Source organism: Ambystoma mexicanum, chromosome 6q (genome assembly GCF_040938575.1).
Source record: "Ambystoma mexicanum isolate Mex_15411 chromosome 6q, UKY_AmexF1_1, whole genome shotgun sequence".
NCBI classification, from domain to species: domain Eukaryota; kingdom Metazoa; phylum Chordata; class Amphibia; order Caudata; family Ambystomatidae; genus Ambystoma; species Ambystoma mexicanum.
This window is the reverse complement of record NC_090937.1, coordinates 1,679,445,396-1,679,463,683: the sequence shown is the minus strand read 5'-3', so window position 1 is coordinate 1,679,463,683 and position 18,288 is coordinate 1,679,445,396. Positions and strand designations below refer to the sequence as shown.

Sequence of the window (18,288 nt, the reverse complement as noted above, 5' to 3'; positions counted from 1 at the left end):
GCAGTGGTGATGTCAGTGGAATGTGGCGAGGTCACTGTGCTTAGAGTGTTGTCATCTGAATGTGTGTTCCATGGGGGGCAGTTGGAGATAGAGAGCTGGCTGGCAAGGATGTGCCGGTGTTTCCTGCTGTATATGTAACTAATAAACCCATATAACTTATCTGCTGGCTCAGGTGTCATGATGACGATACGACATTGTTACACAGTACATGCCATTGTTTCAGTCCTCAAGAACGTTTGCTTCAGAATTCTCTCAGCAGCCAAACATGGCTGATACCCGGCGGAGCATGGCGACGTCACCATTCTTGAACGGAGCTTGGACCTGCACTGAGCTCCCGGCACCAACTGTCATCCGTGCTCCCAGGGCTGTGATATGTGCGAGACACTGGCAGCGAACAGCGGACGCCCGCACACACCGTTGAGGCTACACGAGAGGTCGTTGGAGTTAAAAGTAGTTCAAGTGGTCTTTCCTTGGTTCTTTGGGTCACAGGTAAGTACACAGGGAAAGGTAGGGCAAACATAGGACAGGTCTAGGGGATAGAAACATCCACCGCTCCCCCTGTGCCAGCATGAGTCCCCAGCTGACTGTTCTGGAACACAGGCACTCCCATCATAACATTCCAACCAGAACACTCCTTACCCAATAATCCAGGCAGAGACAAACACACACACAGAAAACAGCCACATGGCCAGATGAACACACTTCTGACCCCCTTTGTATGGACGCTGGAATGATTAGTGTCTTAGACTGCGCTCTTCCCTCGGCGCATGCTCCGATGAGCCGTGCCTACTTCTGCGCATGCGCATGCCTCGCTAAGTATCTCTGCAATGCGCATGTCTGTTTCCCGGTCATTCTACCGAAGCTCACCGTGGAAATCTCGGTCACTCTGCGCATGCTCCGATGATTCGTATCACGCTAATGCGCATGTCTGTTTACCGACTCTGCTGACGAAGCCCATAGCCCTGGGCTCTCGGTCACTCTGCGCATGCCGTAATGAAAACATATCTGCACTGCGCATGTCTGTTGTCCGGCCCTGATGTTGAAGCCATACCTCGGATTTCTCGGTCACTCTGCGCATGATCTGATGATTGTATCTTTGCACTGCGCATGTCTGTTTCGCGGCTCTGCTACTGAAGCCATGGCTCGTGTTTCTTGGTCACTCTGCGCATGCTCTGATGAGGGCGTCTCTGCACTGCGCATGTCTGTTTCCCGGCACTGCCGCTGAAACCCATACCCTGGTAACACGGTGCCTCTGGGGAGCTCTGAGAGGGGGACGTGTTCCCGGGACCTCCTGCCCGGTCCTGCGCGCATTTACTCCTCAAAAGATGAATTAAAAAATGGAAAATGCAGCGCAAACTATGGAGCAGCAGTAATTCATGCCTAATTCCCTGCAGGTGAGTGCCGGGCGCTTCTGCCACTCTCTGGTGGTGGCCTGTCCCTGCCCCCCCCCTCTCCCCTGGCAGCGAGCGCCATGGGGGGGATCCCGGTGGGGGCTCCTTCTTGGCACATTGCCCTTACCTGCATTATACAGCTCTAGTCCCAGTGCAGGATCCCAGGAGGCGGTGAGCACATCTATGCTTCTCTATTCATCCATATCCACCGCCTGCCTTCCTTCCTCTCCTTCCTCTCCTCCCATTCCAGCCCCATTCCAGCCCCATCCCAGCCCTACCCCCACTGCATTCCACGCTCCAGCAGCCACAGCAGCCACAGCAGCCACAGCAGCCACAGCAGCCACAGCAGCCACAGCAGCCACAGCAGCCACAGCAGCCATGCACATGCTGGGAGTCGCTCATGAGCATCGTTCGTGTTGTACAGGCATCAGTCATATGATAATACTTGCTTTCTCATTGGGGTGTGCTCCTGTACAGCAAAAAGTGAGGGTAGCACAAATATGGGCCCTTCCCACAAAATCACCTTTGACCCAAGATGTTCAGCTGGAAGCATGAATACAGGAAATAACAACTAATCACTAAGCATCCCTGTTCCTCGCTCCTCTCCAACATACCCCACACATACTCCACACAAAAATGAGGTCAGCCCAACCTCATAAAAACACATAACTTGCACAGCCACCAAAGAACAAACTGCCACAAACAAGCCAGACACTGCACGTTGCTCCCCCCCCCCCCCGTTGACACAGGGAATCATATGCACACAATCCGAAGACACTCAAAAAGCCAACACACATCCTGCAGAACCTCTAACCTATCCCTCTTCGCTCACTAACCTGCCCGACCCACTTTCTTACAGAGCTGCGCGATCACCTGGAAACTATTCAAATGGTAACGATGTGTGGTATAAATCAACATTCTGTGCAGTGTATGTTTATACACAGAAAGCCTACATAGACAGACACTGCGCATGTCCATCATTACAGGCAGACATGGCTCTGGGGCATGGCAAGCTACTGGACATATATGTCTATGCAGAGCTTTCCTGAGATATACCAGTTCCGTTCTAGGACACAGTGCCGCTATAACCCATCTCATGGGGCAGCGACATAAATGAATGCAGTCGGGAGACACCCCTCTCTGTGTGTGACTAATTAAGGGATTCAATCACTTTCCCCAAGAGGAGAGACTCTTCCTGTGAGGCTAGGGAGGTAAGCCTGCTAGGCAGCATTTTTACGAGAGGTGGCAGTAAGTGGGACCTCACGGGGAGAGGCTCCCCTCTTGGGGATATGGACTCCCTTTCTGATGAGGAACTTCCTTTGCACTGTCCCCCCAAAACTCCATTGACTGACAAACACTTACATCTGTTATTGCCATATAATAGGCCAATGTCAATATGGTACTATGACGGGTAAGAAAGTAGGAATAATGAAGACTGTCCATTAAACACTGTAATGAAGAAGCCAAAAAAAGTCATAACGAGTGGTGAACTGACACACAGGACTGACTCTTATGAAAAGCAGGAGGACACCAGGAATGTGTCATAAAAGAGGGAAGTGAAGCCTGGGAGTTTTAAACAAGCTGGAACGAGGAGGCCAGGAAACGAGCAAAACGCTGCTTCGCAAGGGAAGAAGCAGCCATGGAGAAGAAACACCAGAAGTGGGCTGTTCATCTAACAAACCAGAGAGAGGTTGTGAGAGTCCCTGTAGGGGAGGAAACCCCTGTTGTTGGTGTGACGAAGGCTCTGTATGCCAAACACAGATTCAAGACAACCTGTGTGTGGAAAGAAAGTGCAAGTAGAAAACTGAGAGTGAGAGGGGGTGGCGTGGAAGGGAAACAAAGGAACAACCATTTCACCACTGAGACTGCAGAGAAACACAGAAGTGAGTCGAAATAGGGGCAAACGAGGAGAGAAACATCCTGACCACATACAAAGAAGTCAAAAATGCTGACAGTTATGCAGACCACAGTAACTAAAAGTAAAAGAGCCGGAGACTGTGGTTTGAGCGGTGAAGAGTGAGGATTACTTGGGGTGCCCTGCATACTCGTACCGGTGATAGCCAATGTTATTTGAAGAGTGAAGACCCTGTGTACTCGTCCCAGTAAATGGTCAAGGTGTAAGAAGGGTGAAGATCAGTCGGAGGACCTGCCTACATGTCACAGTGATTGGCAAAGGAGTCAGAGGAATAGAGATCCCTCAGGGAATCTGAATGTTAATCCCAAATCAGGGGAAAGATAGCAAGAGTGTGAGAACCAAGAAGAGACTAATCATATTCCTCCCTGTCAATCAAACAGAGACTGCATAAACCTATATAAATGTGCAAAGAAAACACTGGAAGGGTTTAGACCATAAGACTACACGGGTCTAGTCTGATTCCGCGAAGGAACGGTTATGAGGAATAGACGGAGACTATTCGAGAATATCCTGTTGAAAAGGAAGTGGCCTGAAAAGGGTTCCAGTAGAAGTTAGTCATTCTCCTGGGCTTTTGTTAGGCGTTTGCACAGGCTATTTAAAGTTGGTATTTCACGACGAATGACAAGCACCCCAGTAACTTTTGAACCTTGTCCGTACTGCCCGTTGCTAGCGAGTGCATGGGTGCCACCTTGAAGTGTCTCTTTTCACCTTGTCAGTGTATGTGCAGTGCTAACGAGCGTGTTAATGGTTCCAAAATGTGTATTTTGCTGCCCGGAATCGCGGGCAACAGCTGACCTTGTTCTCTCTTGCTTTCTTTTTTGATCCAGAGTCGGAGATCAGGGGGCGTGCACGGACCGGAATACTATCTTCTCCACTCAACCACAACAGCTGTAGGAGGAAGCGGGCTGCTTGAGGACTTCACAGTAAGTAAACGCTGAGTTCTGGATACACTGCAAAGGCTCACAGAGCCTGGGGCCGATGATAAGTGTTTCCGCTAGCAGAAGCAGTACAACGCGAAGCGAGGCTGCACGCATGGGTTTAGCTTAAATAGGAGGCCCATCCATGCAAACTAGACAGCATATCAACATTGATGTCTATGGCCAAATTGTCAGACCTGTTGGTTGGCCCAGAGTGTTCTTAAGTGGAGGCCATGTTGGTGGACTTTTGTATATTCTAATGCACAGGCATAGCTAATGGATTTGTAGTGACCAATCTAAGTCACGCAATACCGTTATACATCCCGGCTATTCGTTGATTAGCGTGTCTCCATAGCACAATTCATCCTTCAACTATTGGAGGCTATATGTTCTTTTACTCTTTGGATGGCTTCAGCAGTTGGGTTACTTGGTTGGTTAATCACAACTACATTTCGCTTTTGTTTCAGGAGATTCACGGTTGATTCCTGCATGCTTCTCCGGCGCTGTGTGTGTTTTGAAGGCAGATGATGACAGCCATGTCTGCTAAATCTAAGACGGATGAACAAGAGTAAGTGATGCGATTGTGTTGGAATTTAGCCAGCAGACTGCAGTTGGTGCAGCCCACTTTTCAGATGTACTGATGAATAGACTTATTAAGTCATTGGGCCTCATTACAAGCTTTCCGGTCCGGTAGTAACGGTGCTGGTAAGCTACCGGCAGCGTTGCTACTCGACCAGCAAACTATGAGTTGTCTTCGCTGGTGCCTATCAGCCCGCCAGGTCTGACCTGGCGGGCAGACCGGCACTCGTGAGCACAACTTGACGAATGCATCGGCACCATTCATGAATGGTTGACCGGTTCATCCAGCTTCCCCATTCCCATTGAGCCCTATAGGGCTCAAATAGGAATGGGGAGTAATGAGTACTGGCAGCCGGCGATGGGTAATTACCGGGTCCGGTGTGATCGGAATACCCCGTAATTTCCCATTGGCGGGTGCCAATATTTTCACGAGTTTGACGGTTTTAACGGCATGGCTATCGCCAAACTCGCTATGGGGCAAGTTCCAACATAGAATGAGCCGTGATTCCTTGGAATGGAACAGCTAGAGAACAGTCTCTACATGAGACCCGTGTGCAGGCGTGTATACTTCGAGAACATTGAATTGATAGAAGCAGATACTGGCAACTCATAAAGGGAGTCTTTTGTCTCCTTTGGGATCTCGTGTTTCCTTCTTTTAATTATGCTCATATTTATTGTTCATTCTCACTAAGGTATGGTGTTGACCCCATTTCATTTTGCTTCACCATTGGTGGCTGAAGGGATGGGTACTATGGGCCCCCCCATTTACTATGGATTCACCTGACATTAGGGAGGTGTGTCTAAGCATGGGGCATTCTACCAAGGTATTGATTGTTAATCATGTCTGGAATGTAGACTACTGTCATCCGGTTATCACAGGTAGTATAATTTTCCATCCACACTTTTTGACTCATTGTTTTTTTTGTTTTGTTCTAGAATGTCTTTTTAACCCCCTGATGAAGACGTGGCAAAAAAACTCACTTACGTCGTAACCGGTCGGTCCTGTTTGAGTCTTGGAAATGCCATAATATCGGACAATGGGCCTCATTATGACATTGGCGGTAGCCATGCCTGTAATACAGGCACAGCTGCCGCTGGTGTCATTTCTTTTCTGCGCCCAGGAATGCGCAAATACTGGGTCATTACAGCCTTGCTGGACCCAGTAATCGCCCATTCCCGGGCACCGGAAAATATTCTTCCCCATTCCCATTGAGCCCCATAGGGCTCAATGGGAATGGGGAAGCCGGATAGCCCCATTGAGCCCCATAGGGCTCAATGGGAATGGGGAAGCCGGATGCACCGGCACCATTCGTAAATGGTGCCGGTGCATGCGACACGCTCTGCTTGCTGGTGCTGGTACAGCCGCCAGGTCAGACCTGGCAGCCGCAAAGGCTGCCGCATGCAGAGCTCGTAGTTTGTCGGTCCGGGAACTACGGTACCAGCAAGCATACCGGTACTGTAGTTCTCGGACTGGCAAACGTATTATGACCCCCAATAAGTTAGATTAATTCCATGATAGAACAAAAATGAAAAAAGAAAGACCTATTTATTGTGGACTATTGTTCTTATTAGATGAAATGTTTTGTGGATACATTGTTAATCTGTAAGTTGTGTTATTGTGATTGCTGAATTTGTATTGGATGCATGCAACAGGATAGTTTGTATGTTGTTTGGGAGAGAATGAGTTGTCACTTTTCCTTTTCTTGTCCTATTCCTTGTGCGTGGCCATTGTGGTGTTTTTACCTGTATACAATTGTTCTTTTCTAGATTAATTGATGATTATTTTTGCAGTTTATGATTATGTATCAATTTAAATAAATATTTTTGATATCTAAGTAAAAAACAAAAATACTGTTCTCTGGTATTCTTTCAGAAATGTAGTACTTTGATGGAATGTCTTCCGTACACAAGCCCACAGTGGTTTTTCTTTTTTTAGTGAGGGATTTCGAGCATGCACGCAACAAACTTAATCGAATTGTGGGCGGTTGACATACATCATAATATAAAGAACCCATCATCAGTCATATATCGACAGTGACCTGCAGTAGTAAAAAGGGTTTACTTAAAGAGGTACATTTTCAGCACTTTTTGAAACGTGGACAGAGATTCGCCTTTTCTTAGTTCCGGTGGAAATCTGTTCCAAAGTTTGTGCCCAAAAAAACGGAGTAACCACAATCCCTCCTAAAAATAGGTCTTGTCAAAGGAATAATAACATGGTGCTTGTCTTCTGATCTTAAGGACCGAGTTGGTTGAAATTCTATTAACTTGACCCTCAAATATCGTGGTGCCAGGCCATTAAGACACTTAAATATAAGACATCCAGGTTTAATCTTAATACGATCCTCCGCCGCTAGCCAGTTGAGGGAGCGAAGAAGGCCAGAAATTGGGATACATTTTGATACCCCAAAGACTAATCTAATGGCTGCATTCTGTGCTTTTTGTAACCAATGGATTTGTTTAGCAGGAGCCCCAGGGAGTAATCCATTACAGTAGTCCAGCTTTGAGTTCACTAGGGTTCCTTGAACTGTGGCACGATCCTTTTCAGACGTAAGGAAGAGCCTGTCGCAGCAGCTGCAGATTATAAAACACTGCCTGGACTTTTGCCGAACCTTGGCCGTCACAATCCATACCACTCTGCCAAATGCACCCCAAGTTTTTTACTTTGGACACATACTTCATTTTTGAGCCCAAAAATGGAGGAGTGGGGCTTCTATACTCCTCCAGTAAATATTTTGTTCCAAAAAGGATCACCTCGGTCTGGCTTGGATTGAGTTGCAGCCAATTAGACACCATCCATGCCCCTATTTTTTTCCAAACACCTACCCACTCTGATGAGGGAGTCATCTACGTCATCAAGCCTTATGTACAGCTGAGTATCGTCAGCGTACGATTGGAAACTGACGTTATGTTTTCTCTGAATGGCCATCAGTGGGCGGAGATACAGATTAAACAAGAGTTGTGAAAGTGTGGAGCCCTGTGGGACCCCCCAAAATTGTGGGAGCGTTTCATACAGGAACTCCAAGCCCCATGCCCCCCCCCGTTGCACTCATTGTCTGCGCCCATTCAGGAAAGAAGTAAGCCATTTAAGAGCACTATCTGAGACAATTCTAGTGGTTTTCAAACATTCCAATAGAACATTGTGATCCACAGTGTCGAAAGCCGCAGATAGGTCGAGCATTACGAGCAGGGATAGTTTACCATCATCTCCCGCTTGCAATAACTCATCCCACACCGCGATTAATGCTGTTTATGTACCATATTTAGGCTGACATCCTGATTGTAGGGGGTCTAGAAAGCCCTCTCTTTCGATACAGTCTTGAAATTGTATGGTGGCGTCTTTTCTAGAATGTTTCCAGGCCAAGGAAGACCTGCAATAGGGCAGTATTTATTTATTTATTTATTTATTGCATTTGGATATACACCTGAACCCGGGGGTATCTCGGCGTAGGTTACAGGCATACTTACAATCTTAATGGTTACACGATAAAAGCAGTAAAAAAGGCGGCTTACAAGATTATTGGTTTCATGGTGGAGTGATTTAGAGCTGGTTACAAGGATAGTTACAAGATTTCCAGTTTTGCACGGTAGACATGGTTGGAATATAGATAATATGAGTTATTGACAATAATATACATGGGTTCAGAGCTGGAGGCCAGGAGGACGAGCCGGTGTCAGATACAGTGGGCCTCATCACGAGTTTGGCAGTAACCCTTAAATCCGGCGGTCGCGCTATTACCGCCGGATTTAAGGCTCCGCCAAATCAGGGCTTCGGCGGATTTCTCCCCAGCTCTGAGCTGGGGGGAAATCCGCCAAAAATTTGCGCTCATACTGCCGGCGGGAAATCCGCCGGCAGTATGAGCGTGAAAATTCCCCATTGAGCCCAATGGGGAATGGGGCATTCCCGAATGGGCTCAGTGGGAAATTGGGAATTCCATTACTGCCAAACCCGTGATCCGGCGCTAATAGCGCCGGGGGGTTTGGCGGTAAGGCAGATAGCGCCGGCGCTAATAGCGCCGGCGTTACCGCCCAACTCGTGATGAGGCCCAGTGTCAGTTGTGGGATTAGAATTTATTGAAGAACCAAGTTTTTAATACTTTCTTGAATTTTGGGTGGCTAGGCTTGGTGCAAATGTTGGTAGGGACTGAGTTCCAGATTCTGAGGGCTGCTACAGGGAAGCTGGAGCTACCGGTTCTAGCGTTTTTTGAAGCAGGGGATGAGTACGTGTGTGTTGGCGTTGGATTGGAGTGTTCTGGCTGCTGTTTTGAGTGTGAGGCGTTGCTTAAGGTAAATAGGGGCTTTTGAGGTGACACATTTGTGTGTGATGGTGAGGGTTTTTATGAAGTATTCCTGCTTGTATGGGCAGCCAGTGGGCCTCTCTCCTGTACTGTGATATGCGGTCCCTTCTATTGATACCTAGCGCTGCTCTCAGGTCCTTGTTGTGTACAATTACAATTTATTTGTTTTTCTTTGAGGTGCCTAGAAGGAGTACTTTGCAGTAGTCTAGCTTGGTGAGAATGAGGGCTCTTGCAAGTGTGATGCAGTTCTGGGGTGTGAGGAAAGGTCGACTCAGGGCAATACGTTTGTAAGCCGTGGAGGAGGCAAGTGAGTTTATGTGTTTGCATATGCTAAGGCAGGAGTTCAGGCATACCCCCTAGAGTTTTGACATGGTTTGAGATGGTGATTGGGGTGCCATTTATGAAAATGTAAGTGTACTCTGGGTGAAGCTTGCTTAGGCGGGGGCACCTACTATGAGGATTTATTTTTTCTCCAATGAGGTAGAAGCTGTTGGTCGCCATCCAGTTCTGGATTAGTGAGTAGATTTGTTTACACAGATGGTGTCCTGTTCAAGATTGCCTGTGATTGGGCTGAGTATCTGAGTATCATCTGCGAAGTTGGTATATATTACCCCCATGGCATCCAGGGCAGCGAAGAGGAGTTTGGTGTAAGCATTGTAGAGCGTGGGGGAGAGGCAGGATCCTTGTGGGACTGTTATGGGATCAGCTACTACATTGCTGATGGCTACTCAAGAGGTGCCGTCAGCCAAGAATGATTTGATCCAGGAGGTGGCTTCCTTAGAGAAGTGAACGTTCTTTGCTAGTGTTGGGCATCATTTATTATGGTCCAATAAATCAAATGCCGGGGACAGGGCAAGTGGTAGTGGGGTGATTAGGTTCCCTGTATCTCTGATGGCGTCCATCTGGTCTTATAAATCCAGTACGTCTGAAGGTTGTCCGGGTCCAGGTTTGGCTTCTTCAGTTTCAATTCCGCTGGAAAAGTCGCCTGGTTAAATCACGCATTTATAAAATTTGTCACAAAAGTTGCTAGGTTCGAGACCATGCACGCTTTGTTGCACATGCGGTGAGGGGGGGGGGGAGTGTGTTATTAGTAGGTTTTAGAGGGGAGCATGAATCTTCTCTTCTGACACTGGCTTAAAAGGAAAAGGTGAAATGTTGAGGCTCTCTCCTCACCTCGACATCGTCCTTGTGTCCAGATGGTGGGGGGGGGAATAATTGTTTTCTGATTCTCTTTGAGGTTTAATACTTTACAGGATCGTTTTGATCTTATCCATAAAGAAAATATTAAAGGCATCAGCCTGTTCGGTCGACGATTGCTTTGCGGGAAGTATCTTGGTGCGACACACAAAGTTGGCTATCACTCTAAAAAGTTCTTGAGAGTGATTAGCCGCTGCTGTAATCTTTCCTGCTAAGAAATCCGATTTTGCCTTTAAAAATAGCATTTATATATCTTGTTAGGACTGCATTTGCCATTTCGGCATATTCAGGCAATTTGGTGGGATGCCATCTTCTCTCAAGTCCTTCGTATATTTTCTTTAACTGTAGTAGCTGGCCAGTGTACCAAGCTTTAGAGACTCTCTTAGGAGATCAGCAGCCGAAGTAGGAGGTTATGGACCAATCGGCTCAAAGTAACCAGGGTTTATATTGTTCCACCAGCTCTCTGCTCCTGGTACGCCATACTGGATTATTGTACATGCATCTTGATTTCTCAGGTGTTTCCCGGGTATCTCAGGGAACACCTCTCCCCTACTTCCTCAGTCGCCAGTTGTGTGCTATGTGAGACTTTGTTGTGCTTTAGATTGCATAGCACTGCCATTGTGTCTCTCATGAGTGGCTCACCTGTTTGCTCCTCCCGGTGATATGCAACTCCATTTGAAGAGGTTTGACATAATATTGCTGCAGGAAACTTGGGCTGTAGAGGAGCTGGTGTTGGATGCTTATTCTATGTACCAAATGAAAGCAGATCAGAATCCCTGAGGGAGACACATTGGAGGAATGGCTACATTCATGAAATCTTACTTAAGCTACAATGTAAAGCCTTTTTATAACAATAAGGCAAACTGTATGCAAGTGTTTGAATTGCTCTTTGGTAATGGGCAATCTTAGAGGCTCTTGCACATCTGTAGTAGCCCCAGATGCTGAACAGCTGGAACAGCTTGCTCAGTATCAAAAGCCATATAGATGAGCTATTAGTTCCCTGTTTGTGTACTAAGGCGCTAATGTTCTATACTTGCTTAATGGCCCGGCTCTATTGATGACTGTCCGCAGTGTTTTCCCTTCAGGTGCCACCATGGGAATTCTTCATTTCACGACTTCTCTATATTGGCTGCACGCTGGTGCAGTTTATGGTAATCACAGACGTATTCAGTGATCATCACCCAATAAAACATATAATTAAATGCCAAGCCAACTTATAGCTTGGAGCCAATTTACCTCATTTGATGGACGTAAAACATTTAGGTAATCAAACTAAAAGGCCTAGGAGGGGCCTCATTGAATAAGACATAATCAACCAAAAGATATTTGCATGCAACCCCCAAATACTTTTCAATGTTATTGAAAGAGCATGTGGAACGGATCTTATTCTGTCTACTTTTGACCCTCTCTTACTAAAGTTGACTAAAATATTCTAAGTTAGCTCGTCCCGGCATAGTAAAAAAAAAAAAAAGCAAGGGAGTGGCTTGATAACCAATATAACTCAGCTAAAACTGAATTAATTATGTGTGTAAAGAACTCGGAAGCAATAAAGCTTAACAGATCAGCTGCTTGAGCTAATTACAATGGTTCTCTAGCAAAACGTGAAACTGAATTGAACAACTTGCCCTGCTTATACTTCAACTTGCCCTGCTTATGCTTCAACTTGCCCTGCTTATACTTGAAGGCAGCTTACCTAGAGGACAATCCAAAAAAAGGATATAGTGGCACAAGAACCACTTTATAACCTCAGAAGCACAGACCTTGAAGTAAACGCTCAAGAGCAGGAATGGAGGGAGTATTTGCAATTCCTGTATAGAGAGCCTGATATATATGAAGACGACGCACGATCCTCGCCAAATCTGGGCAGTTCATTTATTAATAATCTACAGCAGGTGACTGCACCCCATTGACATTTTCCTTAATTGCGGTGATGGAAGCCATTAAATTACAGGCCCATAACTGATTTCCAGCCTGACTGAGTTCCCGCTGATGTTTATCAAGAACATATTGAAGTGTCAGCACCTCTACTCACTACTATTTATCCACTATCCTGGTGAAAAAAGCAGTCATCTTCCCAATAATTAAAGAGAAATTGTGGAAGATCAAAGGCTTATTGGCTGAAGGGTTTGGGGACGTCTGAGGTTGCACTAAGCCGTTATTTATTAACTGCACGCTCCTTGTTTGTGGAGAATGAACCGATTGATCTGGCCTTCATGGACCTGAGCACCACCTTCGATAAGGTAAATTAATCTAACTGTCGGCAGGTACTTGTGTCATCGAAGAGTCCGTACGGTGTCTTGGACATCGAAGGGTCAATCATCAGGATAAGACGTGCGCTAGGAGTGGAAGTAATGGACACTGCATGTCTCTTTTTTCCTGAATGAATCTGGTGTCGGGCATAGCCTTTATGAAGCATTGCTGGGTTGCAGATGTCACAAAATAGGGCACATGTCCTTCCGCACGCTAGCCGGTCAAGTGGCACAGCGAGTAGAGCGCTCGCTTTGACATCCGTGCACAGCCTGCTAACGCAGGTTCGAATCCCGGCAGGGCCAAACTCAGCCTTTCATCCTTCCGAGGTGATAAATGAGCACCACACACCGTGGGTAATAATAAGCAGCGCTCAGATACCTGAGGGTTCGTAGCGCTATATAAGTGCCAAATAATTATTATTATTAGCCTATGCAAATGATCCTCTGCTACTGCCATGAGCTCCCAGAGCCATACACCATCTTATTAATGCATGTACTGTTTTATGAACTAAGTCTGCAATACTGGGTTGGTCTCTGGCAAGGAAAATATTAAAATCCAAAAATGTTCTGCAATCATTGTTGTATTCCACAGGTGCAGGAGTTTGTATCTGGGCATTTGTGTCTCTGGATGTCTAATGGCAGCTGTTAGAATGAAGCAATCATTGAGTGGAATCTCGCAATTTACAAAATCGTTCAAAGACCGACCTCGTCACTGGGTCCTGGTTGCTGCTAGGATCAAGTTCAAGACCGTATGCATTATCCACAAGGCTTTCTGAGGCCTGATATCTGCTACATCCAAATCTCTCTCCCTAAATACCTCCCTGCTAGACATCTAGCTCCAGCTCTCTGCAGATCAGACGCTTCTCTAAGCAGAGAGTGGGGGGGGGGGTAGATCTCTCTCCGCTGCAGGAACCTCCCTCTGGAATGCCCTCCCTGCCCCTCTCAGGCTGGAGCCGGATCTCCTTAAGTCCCAGAAGTTTCTCAAGACCCTCCTTTTCTCTTCTTCCTTCCCACCCCCATCCCCTGCTAACACCCCTGTCTGCCACAGTGACTGGCTGCACGGTTCCCTCTGAATCCTACAGGGCAAAGGACCCAGCCCTGCCACCCGCTCCTTGCACATACCACATGGACCCTCACCCCATGCAATCACTAGCACTTGCCCTCCTGGCCACCCTTTAGCACCCAGCTAGCCCCTGTGCCTCCCCTCTCTCTACCTCCCCTTTCACGTGCACTCTCTCCCCTTTACCCTGCAATTCCCTTCAGAATTTAGCACTTTGCATTTTGTGCAGACCGGTACCCCCCTTGCACTTCTTGTTACTGCCCTTGCACGATCCGAATGTCACAAGACCTTGTCAGACCGTTATTGTTATCTTTCTTTCTTATTTCCCATCCCTCTTTGGTCTTGTGGTGCCTTGAAACAGCATTTGTTGTACAGGCACCTTACAAATATCCAATAAAATTAAAAATGTAAATATTAATATGATCTGAAAGGTTGACATGCCAAGTATGGTGCCTCTTAATGGGCCTTTACAAATCCTATCTTGCTTCAACGATTGAAAATTATCTTTTGAATACATTTCTCGGTATACCAAGCTCACTGTCTCTAGAGCTCTGGTTCTCTCTAGGCTGGACTATTGCAACAGTTGCTTTCTAAATCTGCCTGTCAATACTCTCCTCCCTATGCAACTCATCCAGAACAGGACTGCAAGACTTGTCCTTGGCCTCAAGCCCAGGGACCGTATCTCTCCAGGACTGAAATCGTTACACTGGCTCCCAGTGGCTGCGAGGATTAAGTTCAACACCCTCTGCATTGTCCAAAAGGCCTTCTGGGGCCTGGGTCCACAATACCTTCAACTCTCCCTCTCTAAATACCTTCCTACCCAAGCTCTTCGCTCCTCCAACTCCCTCAGGGTCAGTCGCTTCTCAAAGTAACGAGTTGTGGTAGATCTCTTTCCTCGGCAGGGGCATCCCGTTGGAACAGCCTCCCTGCCGCTTGAAACTCGAGGAGAACCGTCTTCGGTTCCGGAAGCACCTCAAGACTTTCCTCTTTTCTTCTGCCTTCTCCCTTCCTCTCCCCTGCTGATCTCGAACAGTTTTTGCACTGGGCTCCTGGCTACCCTCTGTTCAGACCCAGATCCCTGCCCACCCAACTGCATACCCTCACTGCCTCCTGGCAACCCTTGCACTTGGGTCTGTTTCTGCAGCCCTACAGTCCCCCTACCTGCACTTATTAGACACCCGTTGTCAGTGCTTTATTCTTGCACTTGCCACTTGCTGGCCGCACTACCTGTTGTTTTTTATCATGTGTTCAGCACTTTCCACTCCTCACCTCCCCCTTGCACTTTCCCCCTTCCCTCTCCCCTGCACTTGTGCATTCTCAATGTCACGGGGCCTAGTAAGACCATTGTTTTACCCTACCTTGAACCCCTCCCTTGCCTCGTCGCCCCCTGAAACACATGTCTATGGGCCGAATGATGCTGTCCATATAGAATTGGGATTGGGCTTTTTAACAACTGTTGCAGTGGGTGCGTCTTTGGTCTACCCCCGAGGCTAATCTGACGCAATTCTTGAGCACTAACATCTGCAAAATGGGGCCTGCTGCTATTCCTTTTCTTAAATAAATCAAAGGAATGCGTGTTCTTTTTAGAATAGTCCTATAATGATATATATCTCTTACACTGCCTCCTCCACTTATGCAAAGATGTAACCTTCTGCACCCAGCAGGGAGCTGTTCTAGCTGTATGGGCTGGTTCTAGACATCAGCATGAATGCATGTCGTGCTACAGATTTGGTAGCTTTATTGCACTTTCTCATTTTTTGCCCTTAGACAGTCAACTTCACTACAGACTTTAAGAGGTGCACGGTATGCACAGTGTTGCCCTGCACTCTATTTTCTTTAATTAAAGCCTGAATCTCTGGTGGTAGCTTGGGCTTTGTTCTCCTATTTACTAAAAACATTGAGGATCCGCTCACATCGCAATGAATGATTGGATTGCACTCAAAGGGCCTCATTCCGACTTTGGAGGTAACCACGCCGCTATTTGCGGCATGGCTGCCTCCAAAATCGGTCCGACTCCGGACTAGTGAATGGAGTATAGGGACCGGTAATTCCCCATTCACCAGGGCCATTCCCCATTCCCCATTCCCATTTGAGGCCCTATAGGGCTCAATGGGAAGGCGGCAATAACGGTACCGTGAATTACGGTACCGTTATTGAACCCGATGTCCCTTTGCGGGTCCCGTCCTTAACAACTGCTAAAACTAGGCGTTAAGGAAGGACCCGCAAAGGGAACTCGGAATAGGGCGCAAAGGGATTTCCGGTACCGGTGTCATTAGCGGTGCCCGGTATCCCTTTGCGCCCTACTTGTAATGAAGCCCAAAGATTTTTATTAACTATGTATATTTGGGCTCATTACGAGTCCGGCGGCAGCCGTGCCAGTAAAACCAGCAGGCTGCTTCCGGACCCGTAGGGAATTACCGGCATCGGACTTGCCGGAATTACCGGGGCATTACAGCATTGATTCTCAACCGTGTTGTATTTTTATTGGGGGCTGCTTTTTCAGCCACATTAATGCACCCATGGGTGCCATTTTTGGCAACATGGCCCAGGTCTTCTTTTTTCGCCATTTCTTGTTGTTGTGGTCCTTCTTGAGATTTAATCTGCACACCAAACCAGGTTTGGTCCCTTTGTTCGTATTGTCTTTGTTAGGGAGAATGCTCTGTTAAGGCTAATTTCCCAAACCTAGTGAGTCCCCCAGCAGCTTTGCTGGATTTTTGGGGTTTATTTTTTTCTCCTGCCAAGAGTGAGACTCTTTCTCTCCCACTCTTAGGCATGATTTGAGTATGTCCTTTGACTGTAAATGTGTTTTATGGGCTATGAGGTCTTTTACTCCATAGGGCTTCATGTGTTTTGATATGTGTGTTACATAGCACCCTCAGTGCAGTAACACACGAGTGTCATAGTGACAACCCACCATAGACTCCATACCCTGGGACTGACTACTGTCTCCCAGAGCATGTAAAGTCACCATTGGCTTTACTAGTCTCAGATTGTGAACAGAACCAGTACAAACCATCATATTGTGGAAGTACTAGTAGGGGTAATTCGATTGCCCCTGGGTCTGTTTTCCAAGGGGACACTGTCCAGTCCCCCCTTGTCGAGTTTCTGGCTGGTGGCAGTGGATACCACGCGAAATATTCCACCGGAATATTTTCTATGGGATTTTCCCATTGATTTTAAACGCACCACTTTTTGGTGCAATGTTAAAGATACCGCTGGGTTATTTATTTAATATTTATTCCACGGTTGGGTCTTTTTGCCAGGACTCGGTTTTAAAATGGCGTTTGTGTTCGCCTCTGAAACTCTAACCCAAGTCGTGCCCTTTGTTCCACTTTTTGGCGGGCTCCTCCACAGAAGCCCTCCAAATGGTGCCACTCTGTCTGGGGTCTACAGGATGTGTGGGAGGGGGATTAGGCACCCTGGACTGAGTTGCCTTGGCAACTCAAGTCGCACTCTTGTGTGATTGGCCCAGTGGTGAGCCGCCCGGCTCACCACTTAGCATGTTTGAGTGACAGCTAGGCTGATGAATGGGGGTTGTTCTGCATAAAAGCAGGACTTTGGGGACTGGAACTTCAGAAGTCGCCACAGGACCTAAGGAATCCGAAGAGGGGGAGAAACTGAACCATCTACAACGACGACACCACCGGTGGAGCCCTTCTGTGCGAACTCACCACTTCCCCGACGACAGAGGAGATCTTCTTCCAGGAGAGTCTTCTTCCCTTTGAGCTGGTGGGACCAACCAGTTCGCCTTTTTCGCCTTCCTGGACGTCTCGAGGTCGAATCGCCCGTGCCAAGCACCCCGGCGTCTGGATAGCCAAGCTTCACCACTACCGCAAATAAAAGGGTCCTACCTTTTAATCGGGAACTCCGCGGCTGGTTTCTTCCCTGGCAGTGCAACGACCTCCAGCTTTCTTCCTCGTCGAGATCATCTCTTCCTCTGGTTGAAGCCACGACTTGCACCCGCTGCCAGGAACAACTTCCACCGCTGGAGCTTTCTCACCATTTCAGGTACTGTGTCCCGCCTGGTCTCCCTTGCAACAGATTGTCCAAGGTGTCCCGTAAATCCTTGACTTTCTAACTGGGTTGACCTCAGACCTGCTAACTCTGCTTTTCTGAACTGATCCAACCTCTTTTTGACTTTGCTGCAAATACTTTGAGTGCATTTCCACTGTGTGATCTTGGGCACATTCCGCCTTGCTCTCTCCAAGAGTGGGCCTGGCCCATGAACCTTTTGCTCTACAGTAGACCCTGCCTTTCTTGACTTGCTGTGGTTTCTTAAAAGTGTTGGTACTGTGTTATTTTCCTACTCTGCCTTTTCTCCCCCTTTTTAAACAAATTATTGGAGTGCCATATACAGTTACGCGCTCACCCCTGTTTTGCTAAATAGGTGGTATCTTAACCTAGACTTGTCGAATAATTAACTGGGGAGGTGTATATACTTATAGTGATTGTGTTTGAACTTTCTTGATATATTAGTGCCAGTGTATTCTCATAAGTGTGTTTTTAAATAAATAATTATATACTTTTATACCAAAGCTCTGGTCAGTGTTTGCTGGCTCTACTGTATTTTTAGCCCTATTGTGTATACTCTATATACTGCCTAACTCTTCTTGAGAGAAGTCTGACTGCTCAGCCACAGCTACCAGGTAAATCTGGGTGGTGCAAACTGCTACCTATTTGGTTTA

General features: G+C 47.1%; 1 pseudogene; it reads left to right on the top strand.

Annotated features, from left to right (window-relative positions):
- The first annotated feature begins 1,216 nt into the window (after positions 1-1,216).
- The window catches only part of LOC138517046 (zinc finger protein 585A-like), a 230,988-nt pseudogene continuing 213,916 nt past the window's right edge, over positions 1,217-18,288 (top strand).